The 21,691-nt window shown below is 46.7% G+C and overlaps 1 long non-coding RNA gene across 1 annotated transcript in view; it reads right to left on the reverse strand.

The window, feature by feature from the left end:
• LOC128349784 (uncharacterized) overlaps positions 1-21,260 on the reverse strand; it is a 68,592-nt gene extending 47,332 nt beyond the window's left edge. Inside the window, exon 1 of the long non-coding RNA XR_008318993.1 lies at positions 21,001-21,260. This is a non-coding gene — a long non-coding RNA (uncharacterized LOC128349784). The remainder of the gene's footprint in view (positions 1-21,000) is intronic.
• Positions 21,261-21,691: the final 431 nt, after the last annotated feature.

Below are 21,691 nucleotides of genomic sequence, written 5' to 3' on the forward strand. Positions count from 1 at the left end.
GAAGGGCCGCACTGGTTCGGGCACCTCCCTAATGCACGTTGCTTTGACAGCATGAGAGTGGTGTGGATTCTCTGGTCCACATTTTCCTGATTGCATCTGCAATGCACAAGGCCAAACAAAGCATGTGTGGAGTGGCACTGAAGTGTGTCGTCAGTACAGTAAATGGCAATTTCAAGGTCATTAAACCATCAAATGAGCTTTTCCCTCAGCCTCTGGGAAAGCGGTCTTAATTCTGAGCCGGGCTCCTTTTTGGAACTGAGCTCTAATGAACTTTTGATGATCTGGGACAGAATCTGACAGCTGCCTCCATTGAATCAGTGTCATATAAGGCTAGCTTTGTTAATGAATGTTTTATAGGCAAAGAAACCGACTGAAATGGAGATATTTCAGCCTCCAACTTTTAAATTTTAATTGCATTTTCAAGAGTTCCAGAGACTTGAGCAACAGATGATATCTTTGTAATGTGTTGAAGAGAATCTGTGGTTTGGAAAGAATTTCAGGCATTCCTCTCAGCATTACAATCATCGGTATGCAAGAAATCCTGATAATGGGACCCACAGAGCTGCTTTGCAGGCATTTTATGCAGCACACAATATACTGAAAAATGATAGCAGAAGCATTGCTGTTTGTTGAAGAACAGGCATATCAAGATGTTATAATGTCAATAGAGTTGCTCATCATAATGATTATATATGGAGTGCATTTAAAAGTGCAAAGCTTTTAACTGAAAACAGAACTACCCATTACATGCCATGCACGGAGAGTGCTGAAGATGCCCCTGTGTTGAGTCTTCCATCGTAATGTGCATGATCATCGATCCCATATAGTTATGTCCTAATTTTGTGTCACTTCCACCTATTCCACATGCAAACATCACTGTCTGTACCTAGAAACTGCGAGGAAATGCACAACTAATGACAGCCCATAAGGCACTGAAATGCATCGATGGTGTGCATCATGTTTTCATTGCTCAACACCTTTGCTCAAGCCAGGCTACTCTTTGGGATTACTAAGAGAGTCTGTCCCAGTTGCTTTCCTGATTAGATGGCATGCCTCCTAAGATCTGGGTTTAAAGCTTTCATCACTCACCATAGTGTGGCATAGTGAACATGTTGGAGTTCCAGTGCATCACCTTTTGCACCAATTATCCTAATAACCACAAGGGGCATTGGGAGTAATGATAGCCATTAAGGATCTCTCTAAGTGTTCTACCTGCCTCTACTCTATGGCCCCTGATATGACTCTACAGGTATTTCCTGTGCTGAGTCAGAATCACTTCCTTTCCTCTTAGAGAACATATGAAAACATATCTCTCTCCCCCTACCTATTCATAATAGATAGGATTAGGTCTTTCCTATCCAAAGTGTACTTCACCAATAAATACTTAGTATTTAGTTCTACAAGAATCTCCGTATGTCTTCTCTAAGCAGCTGCAGCAACTAAACTCTGCATCCTATTCTGTAACTGGAGTGGGTAGCTTCTTTAGTGCTCTGCTAATTAATCTGGGGGTTAGAATTGCAAATCCACAACAGAACAGTGTGCTGAAGTTAGACCAGGGCATGGGACACAAAACCCTGTTCAGCCATAAAATTCACAGGGTGATTTTGGACTAGTCACTGTTTCTCAGCCAAATCTACTACTATGAATATTTATATACTGCTTTTCAACCAAATTTCTCAAATTACATAGAAAAATAAATAATGCAAGAATAAGATGGCTCCCTGCCCCCAAAGGGCTCACAATCTAAAAAGATACATAAAAGAAACCTGCCTCATAGAGTTATTATATGGTTGCAATGGGAACCTCACCACCACCCGCCAATCATGGGTGCCACCCCCAAGCTTATTGGATAGAGAGTAAAAATAAAGTACCCAGCTAGGAATTGCAGCACTAAGCAGGAACAAAAAGAACCATCTGAGTGGTGACATGCCTTGCTTCAGGATCCAGCCTGGATCAGGCCTTAAGGAGACCTCCTTTGAGCAGGAGGAGCCAGACTCTGCCATGGCACGATGTGGCACAGGGGGTGAGTCCTTGATGACAGCAACCCCTGAGGCCCAAGTGGAACCTGCTTTTTCCCATTTGTGGAAGCCAAGATTGTGGGGATTGCAGGCCCCACCTGGACCCTTGCTCCAGTTCCAGATCCCCCGCTTCATCACCCCTGGACTCCAAAAGAGTGGCAACAAGGAAGGGTCAAATCCTAGAACTGCTGACAAAGAATTGATTTGACCAACCAACGCATTCTTTGGCTTTGCTTTAGTCATGAGGAAGATGCCAGGTTGGATACATGCCTTGGATGGATACCCAGCTAAAGACCCCAGAAGAGATGGAGCATCCAGCCACCATAAGCAGAGGTGCACCTAGGTAATTTTGGAGCCGGAACCTAAAGGCGTTTGGAGGCCCCCCCCACACACACTGCAAATTAAGCATAATTATGCTCCACTGGGTGACCAAACCACCAAGGACAGACTAAATAGGATTGGGGGGGGCAGGGGCTGTGGAGGCCCTGGACTTTGGCCCCGAAGTCCAGAGGTAAGACTGCCTCTGACCATAAGAACCTGGCAGTTTCTGTCCGATTTTTACAGTTACTCACCGAGAACTCATCATACTCAGCTACCATTCTCAAGGCTACAGAGAGGATACCCAGGGCCTGAGGCAAAACTTAGTCCAATCATTTAAAATTTAGGTTCAGTCCCAGTTCAATTTCATCCACAGTTTTTTTCCCTTGTTTTTTTTTTTTTTTTTTAATCCTTAGTTCAGTTCCAGTTCAAATGCTGACTTTAAAAAGTGGTTCAGTAAGTGCTTCGGATACTCTGAATCTATTTTGAACCAGTTTAGGTGCATTTCACACAGAATACGATCAGCTCTTTTTGCTTGCAATGTAACTCTATAAAATGAAGACAAATGAATTACTATTTCACTTCAGAAGAAACTGTTTTATTCTGGCTAGTAATCTTTTATGTTGTATTGCTGAGAAGTTTGCCCCTGTTGGGATCCTATAGAGAGCGCGGGGGGCGGGTGGACAGAAAGGAAAGGGAGGCAATGGAGAAGGAGAAAATAGTTTTCCATAAGATTTATTTGTATCTATGAGGGAAGCAGCTATGAAGTATTTGACAAAAAGATTTTGAACCAGCTAAGCGTGTGAGCTTGCAAAGCTTATGGATGTTCCTGGAACCTTGTTTCACTGCATTACTGGGCCTACATTCCTGAACTGCACAACCCCTCAAGGTACTTTTCCCTTCTCAGTCCTGGACTCTCTTGTGCAATGGATGCACACGGTAGCATGGCTCAGTCTCCACCATGACCTTTTTTCTTGTCCACCCTGGGAGAATCTGCTCCTCCCTGGAAACAATGGAGGCCTATTCTGCAATTATCTCCTCACCATACAGAGCCCTGTTATTATGCCCGCAAAACAGAAAGCTATATTACTTCACTGCCTGGGCCATGAAGGCCAAATAATATATATAATCATTTGCCATTTCCTGTCCACTTGGAAGGGCATGCCAACCCTTATGAAGCTGCTCTTCAAGCCTTAGGTGATCGTTTAATCCCTACATTGAATGTGATTGCTGAACTTTACAAGTTCCATTCTAGACCCTAACTGCTTGATGAGTCTATAGATCAGTATATCGAAGCATTGTGTGCTTTATGGGTAACCTGTAACTTTACTGATGAACTTGATCAGGGATCAGATTGTTATGAAAACAAAATGCTCCAAACTGCATCAAAAACTGCTGTTGGAGCAGAAACTTACCTTAGATAAAGTTATAGAGATGGCTAGGAGGGTGGGGAATGCTCTTCACTGTGCCAAATTGCTCTCTTTGGTACCCCCAAACCAACCTCCTGAAATCCAGGCTGTTCAGTCTAAACCTTTCCAATCCCAATCTTCTCATATGGTAATCTTTATTTAGCAGGGGGAGAGTAACTGGCCCTATCCACCCCCAGCACAGTACTTCCAGTGATTGTTGCTGGTGTCGATCTTATGTTTCATTTTAGAATGTGAGCACTTTGGGGACAGGGAGCCATCTTATTTATTTGTTGTTTCTCTTTGTAAACCGCCCTGAACTATTTTTGGAAGGGCGGTGTAGAAATCGAAATAATAAGAATAAGAATAATAATACCCCCAGAAAGTAGAAGCACAAGAAAGGAGGAGCTACCACTGCAACAAATGTGGAGACTCTGCCCACAAAGCCAATTTTGCTCACTGTCCAGCATAGAAGGTCACTTGCAAGAGGTGCAAAAGGGGGGGGGGCACTTTGCTAAGGTTTGGAAGTCTGCTGTCCACTCCATTACTGATTGACCACAAGGTAAAGTTTTATTTAATTTAACATATCTCTATACTGCCCAAAACTTGCATCTCTGGGCAGTTTACAATTATTATTATTTCTTGTTTACACAGTCAGACAGGTGTTATTGACTGGTTTGTTTTATCCAGACATTGGATCCTTCCCAAGGACCTGGGATGGCTGAATTTTATTATCAATATTGTTGTTATTATTATAGATATTGTGGCAAAAATATAGGCTGTTCCCAGTAAAGTTGCTTTTTGTAATTGGCTGATGGCGACGGTGTTGAAGTGCTCTACGTTTTGGAATTTGGGCGTTTTGGCGCCAATTACTACTGGGATTATTTTAGTCTTCTTCTGCCACAGCCTTTCAATTTCAATTTGTAGATCTTTGTATTTTGGTTTTTTTCTATTTCTTTTTCTTCTGTTCTGCTATCCCCTGGTATTGCTATGTCGATTATTTTGACTTGTTTTTCTTTCTTCTCGACTACAGTTATATCTGGTGTGTTGTGTGGCAGATGTTTGTCTGTTTGTAGTCATAAGAACATAAGAACAACCCTGCTGGATCAGGTCCAAGGCCTATCTAATCCAGAATCCTGTTTCTCACAGTGGCCTACCAGATGCCGCTGGAAGCCACAGGCAGGAGTTGAGGGCATGCCCTCTCTCCTGCTGTTACTCCTCTACAACTGGTACTCAGAGGCATCCTGCCTTTGAGGCTGGAGGTGGCCTTTAGCCCTCCAACTAGTAGCCGATGATAGACCTCTTCTCCTCTTAAAGCCATCCAGGTTGTTGGCTATCACCACATCTCGTGGCAGAGAATTCCACAAGTAGATTATGCATTGTGTGAAAAAGTACTTTTTCACACATCAAAAGTCCCATAATATTTTTGCATCTTCATTTTCTACAACTTTTTCAATTTTATGGTCCCACCAATTTTTGGCTACAGGTAGCTTGTATTTTTTGCAGATGTTCCAGTGCATCATCCCTGCTAACTTGTCATGCCTTTGTTTGTAGTCAGTCTGTGCAATCTTTTTACAACAGCCGATTGGGTGGTCCACTGTTTCATCTGCTTCTTTACAAAGGCAGCACTTGCTGTTTGTTGTTGATTTATTGTTGTTGTTGTCATCGTCAGCATGATCATCATTAATTTGAGTTCTATACTGCCCTTCCAAAAATGGCTCAGGGCAGTTTACACAGAGAAATAATAAATAAATAAGATGGATCCCTGTCCCCAAAGGGCTCGCAATCTAAAAGAAATATAAGATAGACGCCAGCAATGGTCACTGGAGGTACTATGCTGGGGGTGAATAGGGCCAGTTACTCTCCCCCTGCTAAATAAAGAGAATCACCATGTTAAAAGGTGCCTCGTTGCCAAGTTAGCAGGGGTTGCTAATTAAAATAATATAAACATTAAAATCATTAATTTTAAAATCATTTAAAACCCAATGTTAAAATTATTAAAACTATAAATCTAATTAAAAGCCTGGGTGAACAAATATGTCTTCAGTGCCTTTTTAAAATTTTATTTTATTTTATTTTATTTTATTTTATTTTATTTATTTATTTAACATATTTGTATACTGCGCAAAATGCAAGTCTCTGGGCATTTTACAACAAAATAAAAATAACAAATAAAAAGGTTAAAACATTACAACAATATAACATTTAAAACATTAAAATGATTAAAAACCATCAAACTATTAAAACAGTATCTAATTAAATGCCTGAGTGAACAAACGTGTCTTGACTGCTTTTTTAAAGTTGTAAGAGATGGGGAGGCTCTTATTTCAGCAGGAAGCGTGTTCCAAAGCCTCAGGGCAGCAATGGAGAAGGCCAGTCCCCAAGTAGCCACCAGACGGGCAAGTGGCAACCAGAGGCGTAACGGGGGGAAACGGCGCCCAGGGCAAGCTCTGCCCCTGAAATTGCGCCCCCCCCACATACCTGCGCCCCCCTGGGCTGCCCGGAGTGAGCGCAGCGGTGGCGGGCGGCAGCAGATCGCGCGGCAGTGGCGGGCGGCGGCAGGAGTGAGCGCAGCGGTGGCGGGCGGCAGCGGGAGTGAGCGCGGCGGTGGCGGGCGGCGGCGGATCGCCGACTGCGGCAGTGGCGGGCAGCGATCCAGTGTGGCGGCGGCAGGCGGCGGCGGATTGCCGAGTGCAGCAGAGTGACGCCGGGCCAGACGGCAGGCCTCGGCGTCGCTCTGCTGCACTCAGCGATCCGCCGCCGCCCACCGCCGCCGCACTCGGCGATCAGCCGCCGCCCGCCACCGCTGCGCTCACTCCTGCCGCCGCCCGCACCACCGACGCACGATCGGGGGGGCGGGGGGCATGCCACTTTTTGGCGCCCCCCACGTGGCACCCAGGGCACGTGCCCTGCCTGCCCCCCCCCATCATTACGCCCCTGGTGGCAACTGCAGACGGACCTCTCCTGATGATCTCAATGTGCAGTGTGGTTCATAGTGAAGGAGACGTTCTCTTAAATACCCAGGGTCCAAGCTGTTTGGGGTTTTATAGGTTATAGCCAAGACCTTGTATTTTGCCTGGAAACGTATTGGCAACCAGTGTAGATCTTTTAAGTTCAGTTCTACTACTGCCCCTGGTGGCACAGTGGTAGAACTGCCGCCCTGTAACCAGAAGGTTACAAGATCGATCCTGACCAGGGGCTCAAGGTTGACTCAGCCTTCCATCCTTCCGAGGTCGGTAAAATGAGTACCCAGAATGTTGGGGGGCAATATGCTAAATCATTATAAACCGCTTAGAGAGCTTCCAGCTATAGAGCGGTATATAAATGTAAGTGCTATTAAGGTAGGAGTGATATGGTTTCTCTGAGATGACCCAGAAACCAACCTGGCTGCTGTGTTCTGGACCAACTGCAGTTTCCAGACTACGCACAAAGGCTGCCCCACATAGAGTGCATTGCAATAGTCAAGTCTGGAGGTGACCAGCAGATGGACTACTGTTCTGAGGTAATTTATCTCAAGAAATGGACGCAGCAGGCATATCAGCCAACGCTGATAAAAGGCCAAGGCAGGCTTTTTCAGAAGCTATCTCATGATTGCCTCCTTCAGACAAAGAGGCATCCCACCCTCCCTCAGAGAACCATTTCGGGGGCCCACAGGCAAGAGGTACATGCATGCCCTCTCTCCTGCTGTTGCTCCCATGCAACTGATATTGAGAGGCATCGTGCCTCTGAGGCTAGAGATGGCCCACTGCCACCAGACTAGTAGTCATTGATAGACCTGTCCACCAAGAATCTGTCTAAGCCCCTTTTAAAGCCATCCAAGCTGGTAGCCTTCACCACATCACATGGCAAAGAATTCCAAAGATTAATTATGCACTGTGTGAAAAAGTACTTCCTCTTGTCAGTCCTAAATTCCCCAAACTTCAGTTTCATGGTGTGACACCTCGTTCTAGTGCTGTGAGAGAAGGAGAAAAATCTCTCTCTGTCTACCCTCTCCACTCCAAGCATAATTTTATACACTTGGATCATATCTCCCCTTAGTCACCTCTTTTCCAAGGTAAAGAGTCCCCAGATGCTGTAGCCTAGCCTCATAAGGAAGGTGCTCCAGGCGCCTGATCATTTTGGTTGTCCTCTTCTGCACCTTTCCCAGTTCTACAATATCCTTCTTAAGATACAGTGACCAAAGCTGTGTGCAGTACTCCAGATATGGCCGCACCATAGATTTGTATAAGGGCATTATAGTATTAGCAGTTTTATCTTCAGTCCCCTTCCTAATGATTCCTAGCATGGAATTAGCTTTTGTCACAGCTGCCGCACACTGAGACAACACTTTCAATGAACTGTCTACCGTGACCCTAAGATCTCTCTCCTGGTCAGTCACCAACAGCTCAGATCCCTTCAGCATATATGTGAAGTTGGTGGTTTTTGCCCCAATGTGCATCCCTTGCTTATATTGAACCGCATTTGCCATTTTGTCGCCCAGTTCCCTGGTTTGGAGAGATCTTTTTGGAAGTCCTCATAATCTGTTGTGGATTTCACTACCGTAAATATTTTTGTGTCATCTGCAAATTTGGCCACTTTGATGGTCACCCCAACTTCTAGATCATTTATGAACAAGTTAAAGAGCACAGGTCCCAACCGATCTCTGAGGGATCCCTCCATTGTGAAAATTGTCCATTTATTCCTACTCTCTGTTTCCTGTCTTTCAACCACTTACCGATCCACACATGAACCTGTCCCCTTATTCCATGACTGCTAAGTTCACTCAAGAGCCTTTGGTGGGGAACTTTATCAAAAGCTTTTTGGAAGTCCAGGTATACTATTTCAACCAAATTGCCTTTATCCACATGCTTGTTGGCACTCTCAAAGAACTCCAAAAGGTTAGTGAGGCAAGACTTTCCCTTGCAAAAGCCATGCTGGTTCTTCTTCAACAAGTCGTGTTCTTCTATATGCTTAATAATTTTTTCCTTAAGTATGCTTTCCATCAATTTACCAGGCACTGAAGTTAAGCTGACCAGCCTGTAATTTCCCAGATCCCCCCGGGATCCCTTCTAGAAAATTGGAGTCACATTGGCTACTTTCCAGTCCTCTGGTACAGAGCCTGATTGTAGGGACAAATTATATATTTTTGCTAGGAGATGGCAATTTCACATTTCAGTTCCTTCAGAACTCTTGGGTGGATGCCATCTGGACCTGGCGATTTATTAATTCTTAGCTTTTCAAGACAGTTTAGAACACCTTCCCTTGTCACCTCAAATTCGCCCAGTTCCTCAGTCGCTAAACCTGAAAAACTCAGTTCTGGAGAGGGTATATGGTCAGTATCCTCTGCCGTGAAGACAGATGCAAAGAACTCATTCAGCTTCTCTGTAATCTCCTTTTCACTGGCAGTAAAGCTAAAGTGTGCCGTCGCCAGGAGTAGACTCCTGGCGACCACAAAGCCCTGTGGTTGTCTGAGCCAATGCTAAATCCCTCCAAGGCTTCTCATTATCCTATTGGATCCAATAACCATCTCGGGCTGATCATCCTAAAGGGCCCCTCACCCCTGTGGAGTTGAGATATGATTATGCATCCAACCTTAACCAAATGGTGGCCCGTCCAAAACTCAGTTCTGGAGAGGGTATATGGTCAGTATCCTCTGCCGTGAAGACAGATGCAAAGAACTCATTCAGCTTCTCTGTAATCTCCTTTTCACTGGCAGTAAAGCTAAAGTGTGCCGTCGCCAGGAGTAGACTCCTGGCGACCACAAAGCCCTGTGGTTGTCTGAGCCAATGCTAAATCCCTCCAAGGCTTCTCATTATCCTATTGGATCCAATAACCATCTCGGGCTGATCATCCTAAAGGGCCCCTCACCCCTGCGGAGTTGAGATATGATTATGCATCCAACCTTAACCAAATGGTGGCCCGTCCATGGCCATGGGGAAGTCCCATCCATGGAACACCACCCTGTTCAGAGAGAAAGACCAGATCAAGTGTGTGACCAGCAACATGCATTGGTCCTGAGACCACTTAGGATAGGCCCATAGTTGTCATGGCTGCTATGAACTCCTGAGCCACCCCAGACAAATTGAACAGTGAAGTCCCCCACTGCCACAAGCCTGGGAGAATCCAATGCCAGGCCTGAGACCAAGTCCATCAGCTCAGTTAGGGACTCTGTTTGGCAGCGGGATGATCGGTAGAACAACAGAAGTCCCAGTCTATCCCTGGTCCCCAAAATTAAGTACACACATTCAATATAGTCAGACACTTTGACAGGAATCCTGGCAAGGGAGATGTTGTTCTTATATAGACCATAGCTACTCCACCTCCCTGCCCACAGATGCGGCAGATGCGCTACTTTCTGACAGTGTTATAAGTATGAGAGAATCAGAGCCTGCTTCTCCACATTGTCAAAATTCAGTGGCCGTGAAGTGTAGATGATGGCTGATTCTGTTTCTCTGTAAATATCACTTCCCATCTGTTTTACAAGAAACTCCTTATTAAATCAGACCTGCACATGCAGTATTCAGACGTCCACCCATGGGGATAGCAGTGAAGTATCCATTTATGGCAATGGGAAACATTGCTATCCTGGAATACAAAGGACGTACTGCAGAAGGAAAAGTGTACATGTCACAAAAAGAAGTTCGCAGGATTGAACTGGAAACATAAGAAAGATCTACAGATAGTGTTGGAACCAAATAACACAGAACCCATATTACAGATGATAGAGCATCCATATGCTGATATGATTGCTGATTTCTTGCACGTTTTTGCTGATACTCCTGGTAGGGATGTGCACGGACAGGTTTGGTGCTCCTTTTATGGAGTGCTGAACCAGTTTGAATTTCTGGCGTTCAAGCTGGTTCAGAGGTGGTGGAGGGGTTCCTTTAAAGGGTAGGGTGGGTGCCCTTACCTGCCCTGCCGCTTTCCCCCCAACGGCGTTCTCCCCAAAACCGCTGGCGCAGGACTGCAGCATACCTCCTTGCAGCCCTGATCACTGTCAAGTGGCTGATATGCGTGCCTCAGGGGTGCAGTCAGTTTAGGGGCGCCTGTGCTATCATGTTACCAACCACGCCCGGTGTCCTCTTGCAAGCTGCAGCTGCTGGCCGGCCAGCCAGCCTGAGGGGAGAGTGGGGCCACACCAGTTTGCAGCTGCCTGCTGCCACCGGTATGGCTGTGATGAGCCCTGCTCACTTGCTGAGTGAGGCTTGGGGCTGGGCAGGGGAGGAGCCCGAGTCGCTCTCCCATCCAGCTATAGGAGGCAGCACACTAGCCCAATGAGAGCGAGTGATCAATGTGACACATGCATGTGTCAGCGCCCCGTCAGAGCCAGCCAGGCAGCAGCCAAGGAGAAGGTGCGCAGGAGCGGAGCAGAGGGACAAACGAGACTCTCTTGCTTTTTTCAAGAGGAGCAAGGGACACAGGGAGAGAGAGGAAGAGTATGGGCTTGCTTTATTTTAATTGCTTGGGTTGGGGAAAGCAACTCTTCCAGTTGTGCACCCAGTCTCCATTATGTCCATGGGCATCTGGAGGTAGGGGCATGCTCCCCTTGCCCCAGATTGAGGCCCCTGGATTGAATCATCTGGTCTTTTAAAGATAAACCCCCCAGAAGAACTACGAGCATAGAGGGAGATTGGTCAGTCCATCCAACCAATCAAGGCATCTGGAAAGCAAAGGGCTGCATTATCCTCACCACCCATTTTTTTGTTTTTTTTTTGTTTGTTTTTTAAATCCAGAACCTTCTCCCCAAACCAGGCTTCAGCCCTTGGTAGGAGCGGGAAAGGGCTGCCAGAGCAACAGGGCTCTCTCCCTTTAGCACTGCAGCAGCAGCTGCTGCCTTTCTTTCTGCTTTGCTCTGGGCTCTGCCTTCCTCAGGGCTTGCTCTTTTCCTTGGACCTTCTCCCATAGCCTGCTTCTTCTCCTCCCCACCGACCCTGCATTTTGCTATTTTCCCTGTTATTTTCTCTCTCTTTTCTGTTGTCTTCTGGCAGTTTCCCTCCTTCCTTTCTCTCTCTTTCCTGCCCGTAATAGCACAGTGGGAAATGTCTTGACTAGCAAGCCAGAGGCTGCCAGTTCAAATCCCCACTGGTATGTTTCCCAGACAATGCGAAACACCTATATTGGGCAGCAGTGATATAGGAAGATGCTGAAAGGCATCACCTGATACTGCATGGGAGATGGCAATGGTAAACCCCTCCTGTATTCTACCAAAGACAACCACATGTCTCTGTGGTCACCAGGAGTCAACACCGACTCAACGGTACACTTTACCTTTACCTGCCCTTAACTTTGTTTTCTACTGTAAGTTTTCCTCCCCTCTTACTTTTAGCTTCCCCTTTCAACTGCAATTTAATGCAACACAATTCTGCCATATGGGAGGGTGAAACTGAGGGGTGCTGCTGTAATGTACAACTTAGAAGTTTGTGGAATATAGGCCTGGAATATAGGCCTGTGTCTGATTTCATTTTATATTAAGACATGAAATCACACCTGAACTCTGGGTGAACTGCCTGCTCTGCCTCTGGGTGAACTGCCTGCTCTGCGAAGGGAGAGGCATTCCAGCATTGCATTGTGAACTGGATACTTAAGAAAACACAAAGGGCCGGGCCTGAGCTATATCAATATGCTAAAATGCAACTGACCACCAGATAATGTCTGTGGAAAAGGCCAGGGGCTGAACTCCTCTTTTCTGTTGCAAGAAATCTATGTTAATCATGGTCAATGATGGCTCTGCTATGCCCAAAGGGGATCATTCAGTTGCTATCTATAGGAATTCCACCCTAGAAGAACACCTGTAGATTTAGTCCTTTTTCTGCCATGCCCAAAGGGGATTCTATAGAAATTCAACATAGATAGATGCATACAAAGGAGACACCTGTAGACATTAATTCTTACTTTACTAACACTTTAACACCTTTTGGGAAGAGAAGGTGCCCTTTGCAACTCAAAGATGCAGATTTGCTTTGGGCAATGCCCCCCCCCCAAGATAGCAGCTAACAGAAGATGAGATTGAGATCTCTGAACTGACCAAATATCCTGAGAGATTTTTGGTAATTAACAGACAATATTCAGAGGATAGCAGGAATAAACGCCTTTTGTGATCCAGAAGACTCAAATGGACATTGAAGGATGGAACCACTATAATAAGGAGTCTCTGGACATGGCAGATTAGCAATCCTTTGCCTACAGCAAAAGCTGCTTATGAGGATCCCAGTGTTTGCTGCTAAGCTGCGGGGCAAAGCTGGAACTCTGTTCATGAACAGGAGCTGTCTGTGACTTCTACTGTGCAGTGAGAAGTCAAGACTCTCCAGCCATGGTGTTCTGGCTCTCAGCCATGCCCTGAGCAGACTGCAAAAAGGCTCCTGTCTCCTGCCAAAGGCCTGGCTTCTTCAACTGAAAAGATCTCCGCTCTCAAGTCTCTGATCCTGGTAAATATACTGCCTTTGCAAGCCTGGAATCCCTTCATCCCTTCCCCTTCTTCTGCTCCCTTACCCTTGTCCCTATACTAATCCCTGATCTCCCCCAAACCATGCCAGCCCTCAGCCTTCCTCCCCCCACCCTCTTTTCCATCTGTATCTGAATTGTATTCGGCTTTAGGAAGATTTAACGCACACACATATGTTAGTTAGGCACATTACACTACACCTTGAATCGGAAACATGTTTTTAATGTGGATTATTTAATCCTGATGAGCAACTTTTTATAATAAAGCCCAGTGAACTTTCTGAGTGTGTCTCTCTCTATCTCTGTTTGTGCGCCCAGATCCTACATGGCCACCATCTCCAAGAACCAATTCAGTTTGTGTATGATGTGACTTTCCCTCTTTCCCTCTGAGCATGTACAGAGTGCGAAACCAGGTGTAGTTCACAACACTGCTGACCTTTTCCCACACTGCAAGGCTGGTGTGGAAGGAAGGGCTTTTGGGTGGGGATTCAACACATGTGCCGCAACTACTTGTGAGAGTGTTGGTGAAGGGATTCAATTGTATGTGTATCCAATATTATGGCAGAGGAGGAGACAGAATGTCTTATTTACATACATAGGAGGTCAATGTGGGGAGAGAGGTGACTGATTTTGAAAGGCGTATATATCCCACTCTTCTGCTAAGGAACTCAGAGCAGTATACATGGTCATTTTTATCCTCACAACAACCCCATGAGATAGGTTAAGCTGAGAGATAAGCAACTGGCCCAGAGTCACCCAGTGGGTGTAATGGTTGAATTTTTTTAAAAAACCTATATAAAAATGGGAGGGGTGGGTGCCAGAGCAAAATTGGCCAAGGGCACCACACCCCTTTGAGCCGGCATTGGTTGTATTCTATCTAGTAATCTTTTATGTTCTGTTGTTGAGAAGTTTGTCCCAGTGGGGATCCTGTAGAGGGTGGGGCTGGAGTCAGAAAGCAAAAGGGAGGGGAAAGAGAAGGAGAAAATGGATTTGCTTCTGAATAAACCTATATTTAAATCTACATAAGATTTATTGGTGTCTATGAGGGAAGGAGCTATAAAACAGAAACATTTATTATTTTTTAGTTGCTTATGCTTTAATTTTTTTTACAAGATTTTACAAACAAAATATACATAACTGGATTAAAAAAAAAACCAACCCAAGGAAATTACTACACTAATTGCACAATTGTAAGCCAAGTGCCTGATTACTGAACCACTTATTCTGAATGGGTTACACATTGTTTTTAAGGGTTCTGTTTTGATTCTAGGCAATCAAGAGATTTAGGTTTGGGTTCAGTACCAGTTCACCGGGGGTGGGGGGGGGACCCTCTCTGAACTGACTTTGAGTTCAGGTTTGGTTCAGCTCCTGGAGGTAATGATAATCTCCTGAATCCTTCCACCAAAAAATCCCAAACAAACCTCCAACCAAAAGACTCAGTATGCTTTCAGTATGAGTTGCCAAAAGACACATAATGTTAGTTCAATAGATAAAGATCATCTATCTCAAAGTTAGTTCTTTCTCAGCGGCAGAATATGTAAGTCTGTAGCTGCAGGATTAAGGAGGCACAAACTAGGTGCATGCAAGCACAGGCCCAGATCCACAACTGATGAGGTACTTGGAAATCTCAGATGCGTATGATGTATTTAAGAAAAACCCTCCCTTTAAATAATGTGTTTCTCCAACCTGCTATTTTATGACCTTGAGAAGACGCTCATAAAAAATAGAAAGGTATAAAAAAGGCACCAGTGAGTCTCAACTTAATAGACAGAATGAGAATTCCTAAGGTGAGTGTTTCCATCTACTGTGCCTATAAAACTCTTCTTCACTGCTGGCTGTCAGTGGCATAGAAAGAAGAGTGTCTTTGTAGGGTTTAATGAAGGAAGGGGTCAAGAATGGAATCTTGGTCAGGTCTGGAAGCTCAGCAGAGGATTCTCAGCTCTGAGGTTGCCATGGAGAAAGGGAACCGTATGTCATGCAAATGCCAAACTGGTTGGCTAACAACAGATATTTTGCTCCTATACATGGTCCAAAGGACAGAGCCAGAGACTTCAGTTTGAGGCCCACCTACCTCTGCAATGGGCTCATTGTGAGGCTTTGGGGGAAATAGCAGTCTTTGATGTTGAGCTCCTAATTTGTAAAATCTGTTGTGAGATTTTTAAAAAGCTTTACCGATGAAGACCAATGTATAAATTATATATGTATTTATTTACATAATTAAGGAGCTCAGAGCTGCGTACTGTTGTGTGGACTTCAGTGAGAAGCCATTCGTGTACTCTGAGTTCCGAAACTTAAACTTGAACTGTGAAAATGCTCTTATGCACTCCTCACTTCCTCAGGCTGTGGGAATGTCCAAGGGCCATGATACCTGGGTTTTGGCTTGCTATGGAGGAGCGATCACTAGAAACGCATGGTGTCTTCGTGCTATTTGGATTATCTGCATATATACAGATTGCATCAGGTAGAGGCAGACAGCATGTGGACTCCTATAAGTCAGCAATGGATCACATCAGATTTCCAGCGAGAAACTTCGCATCCCATAAGGTACCCCCTCTCTCCCCCTACCCTTCTGCAGATTCGATTTGTTTGCATTCCACACTAGCGCCTGCCATCAGCTGGGGTGGGACCAGTGGCCGCACCAGGAAAGAAAATATGAGGAGGTAGGCAGAGAAGGGGCAAAGTTCATTTCTGGGCAAGCGAGCTGAGTCCCCCATGTTGGATTTCTGAAACAGAAATGGGGAGCAGCTGGAGGGCTCTTGCCCCTCCATACCCTCTGGAACTGCCCTTGGGTGGGTGGCGGGTAGGGGTAGGATGCAACCTTACAAGCTCTGAAGGCTTCCCAATGGAGATAACTTCTGTCTCTCTTCCAACCATCAGTTCCCAATTCTAGTACATCTACTGGCCTTCTGGACCAGGGATTCTCAACATTGGGTCCCCAGATGTTATTGGACTTCAACTCCCATGATCCCCAACCAAAGGCCACTGGGGCTGCGGATTATGGGAGTTGAAGTCCAATAACATCTGGGAACCCAACGTTGGGAATCCCTGTTCTGGACTATTCACCAGACATTTTCCTAACACAGAAATGGCCAGCAGCCGTTACATTGCTTTACCATCTGTCTTACAGTAATTATAGCAATGGACCCAGTAACTCTACCCACATACTGTTCTTGGATAGAACGGCTTGCAAAGTGTTTCCAAAGCACACTATTCTTTACAAGACTAAAGTTCTGTGCATGTGTGTACTCTCCAAATGGCTTCCCCCAGGCATAGCACATCAAACGGCATTGGGTCAAGTTAACCCAGGCTGTCACAGTTTTGACATAGTGCTGTTAGACAACATTGCCGCCTGTACCAGTGGCTCAGACAAGCAAACTGATCTCTTTTGGAGATGATAGTATTATACCCTACAGGCCTACAACATTTCATAGCGGAAAATAGGCATAAATGTTTTATGTTAAATGCACAAGGGAGTCATAATATTTTAGTGAGCAATCCAAATGAGCTCCACAGGGTTTGATGGCATGCTTGTGAAATGCTTGTTTCAAAATATACTTGTTGCTCAATCTCAGGAAGCACATTTTCACATTTAGCATCATGGCACATATTATATGGTAAAGGTAAAGTGTGTATATGGTAGCAAGTGCATATTTGTGACAGTGAATAGACACCTTGAAGTGCTGTAGACAGTCCATGCGACCTGGCATGTATACCTGAAGCACATACTTGCAAGCACATTTCTTGCATGCAGACATTGGCTGACATTCCAAGAAATGTTATAAGTGCGTACCAGGAGCTAGGGATGTGCACAGAACTGGTGACTACTGGTTCAAAGGTTTCTCCTGCTGGCACTGTGTTAAAAAACGGTCCTGCGATTCTTTGTGTGTGTGTGTGTATCTTATGATGTGAAAAATTGAATTAAAAGTATTTTTTTAAAAAACTGGTCCTGCGGGGCTGCAGCGTACCTCCTTGTTGCCCCGGTGCACGTCGGACCAGAAGTACCCGATGCACGTCCATTGGTGGGGAAAATGTGGTGGGGGGGAGGTAAGAGCACCTTCCCTGGTCCTTAAAGCCACCCCCCCTAAGTTCGAACCAGCTGAACTGCCAAACTTTTGAACCAGTTCAGAGGTCTGTAAAAGGGCCTCCGAACCAGTTCATGTACATCCCTACTAGGAGCTGCATCTATGGAAGACTCCACAATGGAGCTCAGCCCAGTATGTTTCCAAGCAGACAAAAAACCAGAGAGGCTGATTTTTGCTACTCTCTCCTCCCTCCAAAAGTACTTTTTGACTTCAGAAATATGTCCCTGAGGGCTAGTAAGAACTAATCAGCCTACTTTCCTTTCACTGTCTCTACAACTGGAAGTAGCTGCCCTCCCACTCTGTGTGTGTTTGTCTGCTTGGCAACACACTGTATGGAGCTGCAATGCAGAATCTTCTCCAGATGCAGCTCCTGTTACCTGTGTCTAACCTTGCTCAACCATTACATTTATTTGTAATGTAATGTATAGTGTAATTGTAATGTAAAAAATAAAGTAGAAAGTAACCCACAGATATAATAAATGTGCACATTTTGGTGGCCATTTATTCATTTTCATGACGACCTTATTCATAAAGCACCAAGATAGAAATTCAGTACATGGCAGTAATGGATTTCGCTTACTCCAGTCATTTTCATATTTGGATCTCCAGATTTTGTTGGATTACAAAACCCATCATCACCGAAGGCCATTGTGGCTGGCAATGGTGGAGAACTTGTAGTCCAACAACATCTGGGGACCCAAGTGTGAGAACCCCTGACTTCCTCCAATCGAGAAAGTACCAGTATCAGTGATTGTAACCAGTTAACTATTATGCTGAGGAAACATCTATATATATAATTCTCCTGGGTGTGCCCAGGAGAAATGCGTCCCGGCAGCCCAGCTGATTGGCTGGGCTGCAGGGGGCGCCTGATTGGCTGGCAGCACACCCAGGAGAATTCGCTTGCTGGGCGGCTGCGGAGGCAAGGCGGCGGGCCCAGGGCCGTGGCGGCGGAGCCCAGCGAGGCGGTGGGCCCAGCAAGGTGGCGGCGGCGGCCCCGGCCGTGAGGCGGGGCGAGGCGGCGGGCCCAGCGCGATGGCGGCGGGCCAGGCCGTGGTGGCGGGGCCCAGCGAGCGGCGGGCCCAGCGAGGCGGGGCAAGGCGGCGGGGCCCAGCGAGGCGGCGGGGCCGGGCCCAGCCGCGGAAGCGAGGCGGCGGGACTGGCCGGGCTGGGCCCGGCCGCGGAGGCAAGGCGGCGGGCCTGATGGCGGCACTCTGGGGCCGGCCGCGGCATCGGCGGCGGCACTCTGGGGCTGGCCAGGCCCGCTGGCAGCGGTGGTCTCACTCTGCCCCGCCAGAGACGGGGGGCGGGAGGAGAGAGAGAGGTAGCCTGGCCTGGCTGGGCCCGGCCGCGGAAGCGAGGCGGCGGGACTGGCCGGGCCGCGGAGGCGAGGCGGCGGGACTGGCCGGGCCTGGCTGCCGAGGCGAGGCGGCGGCGGCCGTACTCGGCCCCCGCAGGGCGGCAGCGGCCGCACGGGTCAGCTAGTTATATAAATAGTTCCCCAGTACTGAGCAATTCAGTCCAGGTCTGCTTCCATACTAACCATTTTTTCTAGTATTGACATCATTCATTCACTCAGATATTAATCCATTCCAGACAATGTTGCTGCCACACTATTACATTGCCTGTTTGTGGAAGGTGCTGGTAGCATCTATGTACTATACAGGGCTCTGTGGCTGGTATGGACTGCTCCATTCATTTCAATGGGGATAGTGGCTCAATACACACATTTGACTGTGTGCTTCCTCTATTGACATAATAAAAAGGAAAGTCCAAATGCACTGGGGTGCAGGTCCCCTCTAAGCATTTGAGGAGTTCCCCTCATTCTCCCCCTCATTTTACTGAACAGTCCCCACCAAACCTAATCAACCCTAACTCAGGGATGACTCAAAGGGGTAGTAAAAGGCAGTGGGTGCTCCCCCGCCCTGCCCCCCCCGCCAATATTTCTTGCTCCCTCATCCAACAGACTGGAACTTTACAGCCAAGTGTTAGACAATTCTGTCATAAAGTATTGACATATTTTTAAAACTTTAAAAAATGGTTTTAATTGTTTTTGTAAACCGTCTGGAGATGTTTCACATCAGGCAGTTTATCAATCTATTATCCTAGGTGTACCCGTCGCTAATCCCATGCATGGCAGCTCTCTCGAGAAGCTGCCAGACTAGCAGGGACGTGGAGAAAATGGCCGCTGGAATGAGGAGGTGGTGACAGCAGGCCGGCCTGGCCGCCGGGGTGAGGAAACAGCGGTGGGCCGGGCCGGCCGCCGGAATGGGGAGGCAGCGGCAGGAGGGGATGGGCTGTCTTGAAAGCTGGCCAGAAACCACGGTGGGGGCGGGGGAAGAAGCGGGCCGGGCGGGCCGTCAGAGGCGCAGTACAATAAATAAAATAATAAATTGTATATGATAGTCCTGCAGCTTGAATTTGTTACTGTAAAAGGCCTCCATTGTTTAAAGAAGCCCCAGTCACTCTCTCCTCTACCCCAGAACAAGCTGAAGAAGTCAGTGCAGCCAGGTAGGTAGGCAATTCTCATTAATTACCACAATTACCACTGGTCTTCTCCACCCGCAGCACAGGACCTGTTGCTGGTGTCTATCTTACGTTTCTTTTTAGATTGTGAGCCCTTTGGGGACAGGGATCCATCCATCTCTTACTTTCTCTTCTCTCCAATCTTCCCTTGCTTTTCTTATACCTGAATTTCCATCAAGCCTTCCTGTTTATCCTTTACTCCGCTTTGACCCCTCAATCCTCTCTCCTCTTCCCCTCTCCTACTTCTCTAACTGTATGGAGCCTGCAGGAAGGCCTATAATGTCTCCGTTCCTGCAAAGAGAATGAAGAGTGTGTCCCCAGGGACACGAGAAGGCCCGGATCTCCACCACCATTCGCCAGCTTCCAAAGAGCCGTCCGACAGGGCGCAGGATGAAGTCGCAGCCAGTCTCCTGTTCTTGGGCCTGAGCCTTGGCATAAGGCAACATGCAGGCCGCAGGATGAGGTCACAGCCAGTCTCCCGCCCTCGGGCTGTGAGACTGCGCGTGAGGCGACATCCAGGGAGGAAAAAAGGCAGGCAGAGGCTTTAGAGCCCTTCTTCCTGCTGGAGAACCGAATCAATCCCCCTGGCTAATCCACCCCCAAACTCAGGTAGAGTCCTGAGGGAAGTGGGTGTGAAGGAGGTGGCAAGAGGCCTTGCGGCAGCAGCTCTATAGAGACAAAATGCAGCCAGCAATAAAAAGCCTGCCAAAGATGACAGCGCTGGCAGGAAGACCTAAAACAACACGCTGAGGGAACCAGACAAAGGAAAAACGGTGAGCTCTTTCCATGGGGTGGGCAGCTAAAAGGTAGGTCTCCCCTATTAGCCTACCAGCGTGCCTAATTAAGCCGTTGGGATTTGTTTATTATTTCTCTGTGTAAACCGCCCTGAGCCATTTTTGGAAGAGCGGTATAGAAACCGAATAAATGAAATAAATAAATAATAATAATTTACATTAATTACCTTACCTCTGTTAAGTAATGTATAGCAAAATATCCCCCTAATAACATTTACCCATTTGCTTCCCAGACTTGCTCTTTATTGTTGTGAGTCTCTCTGAGCAGTAGTATACTGGAGGGGTGGGGCCTAAAGATTTCAAATAAATACATAACTAAACAAAGTCACTCCTGCCCTAATTCTCCCGCAAAAGCAAAAAATTAAAACGTAAGTGAGGAGTGGCTCCTCAAGCTTTCCTTCTGCCTGACCACATCCTTTTATAGCACTCCTTGACTTACCTTTTTCTATCCTGGCATTACTGCAGAGGAGGGGTCATTGCTCAGTAGAGGAACACATGTTTGCATGCAGAAGGACGCAAGTCCACTCCTTGGCAACTCTGGATAGGACTGGGAAAAGACTCCTTTGTGAAACCCTGGCGAGCCACACAGAGACAATACTGACTGTGAGGGACTGATGGTGTGACTCGGTGTAAGGCAGTTTCCTAGAAAGACAGGAACAGAGGAAGCTGCCTTAGACTGAGTCAGACCATTGGTCCATCTGTTGGAGTCTGTGATTATTTAGCAAAGTGCCAAGGAAGCTGCCACTCCAGTTACAGAGTGCCGAGTTCCGTTGTTGCCGCTATTTAAGGAACACACATGGAGATCACACTGTAGAGTCTAAACTAAATTGGTTTATTGGTGTGGGAGATGGCAATGGTAAACCCCTCCTGTATTCTACCAAAGACTACCACGTGGCTCTGTGGTCGCCAGGAGTCAACACCGCCTTGATGGCACACTTTACCTTTACATTTGAGATAGGAAACACCTATCTTATCTATCAGCTACATAATGAATTGGTAGGGAGAGAGAGAGATGTTTCCATATTCTCTCCAGGAGGCAAGGAAGAGGACTGACTCACTACAGGAAGTACCTGAGGAGTCAAAGCAGAGATCATGGAGTAGAGGCTAGCAGGGACAGGTAAGGAGACCCT

The sequence above is a fragment of the Hemicordylus capensis genome, chromosome 1 (genome assembly GCF_027244095.1).
Source record: "Hemicordylus capensis ecotype Gifberg chromosome 1, rHemCap1.1.pri, whole genome shotgun sequence".
Classification (NCBI taxonomy): Eukaryota; Metazoa; Chordata; class Lepidosauria; order Squamata; family Cordylidae; genus Hemicordylus; species Hemicordylus capensis.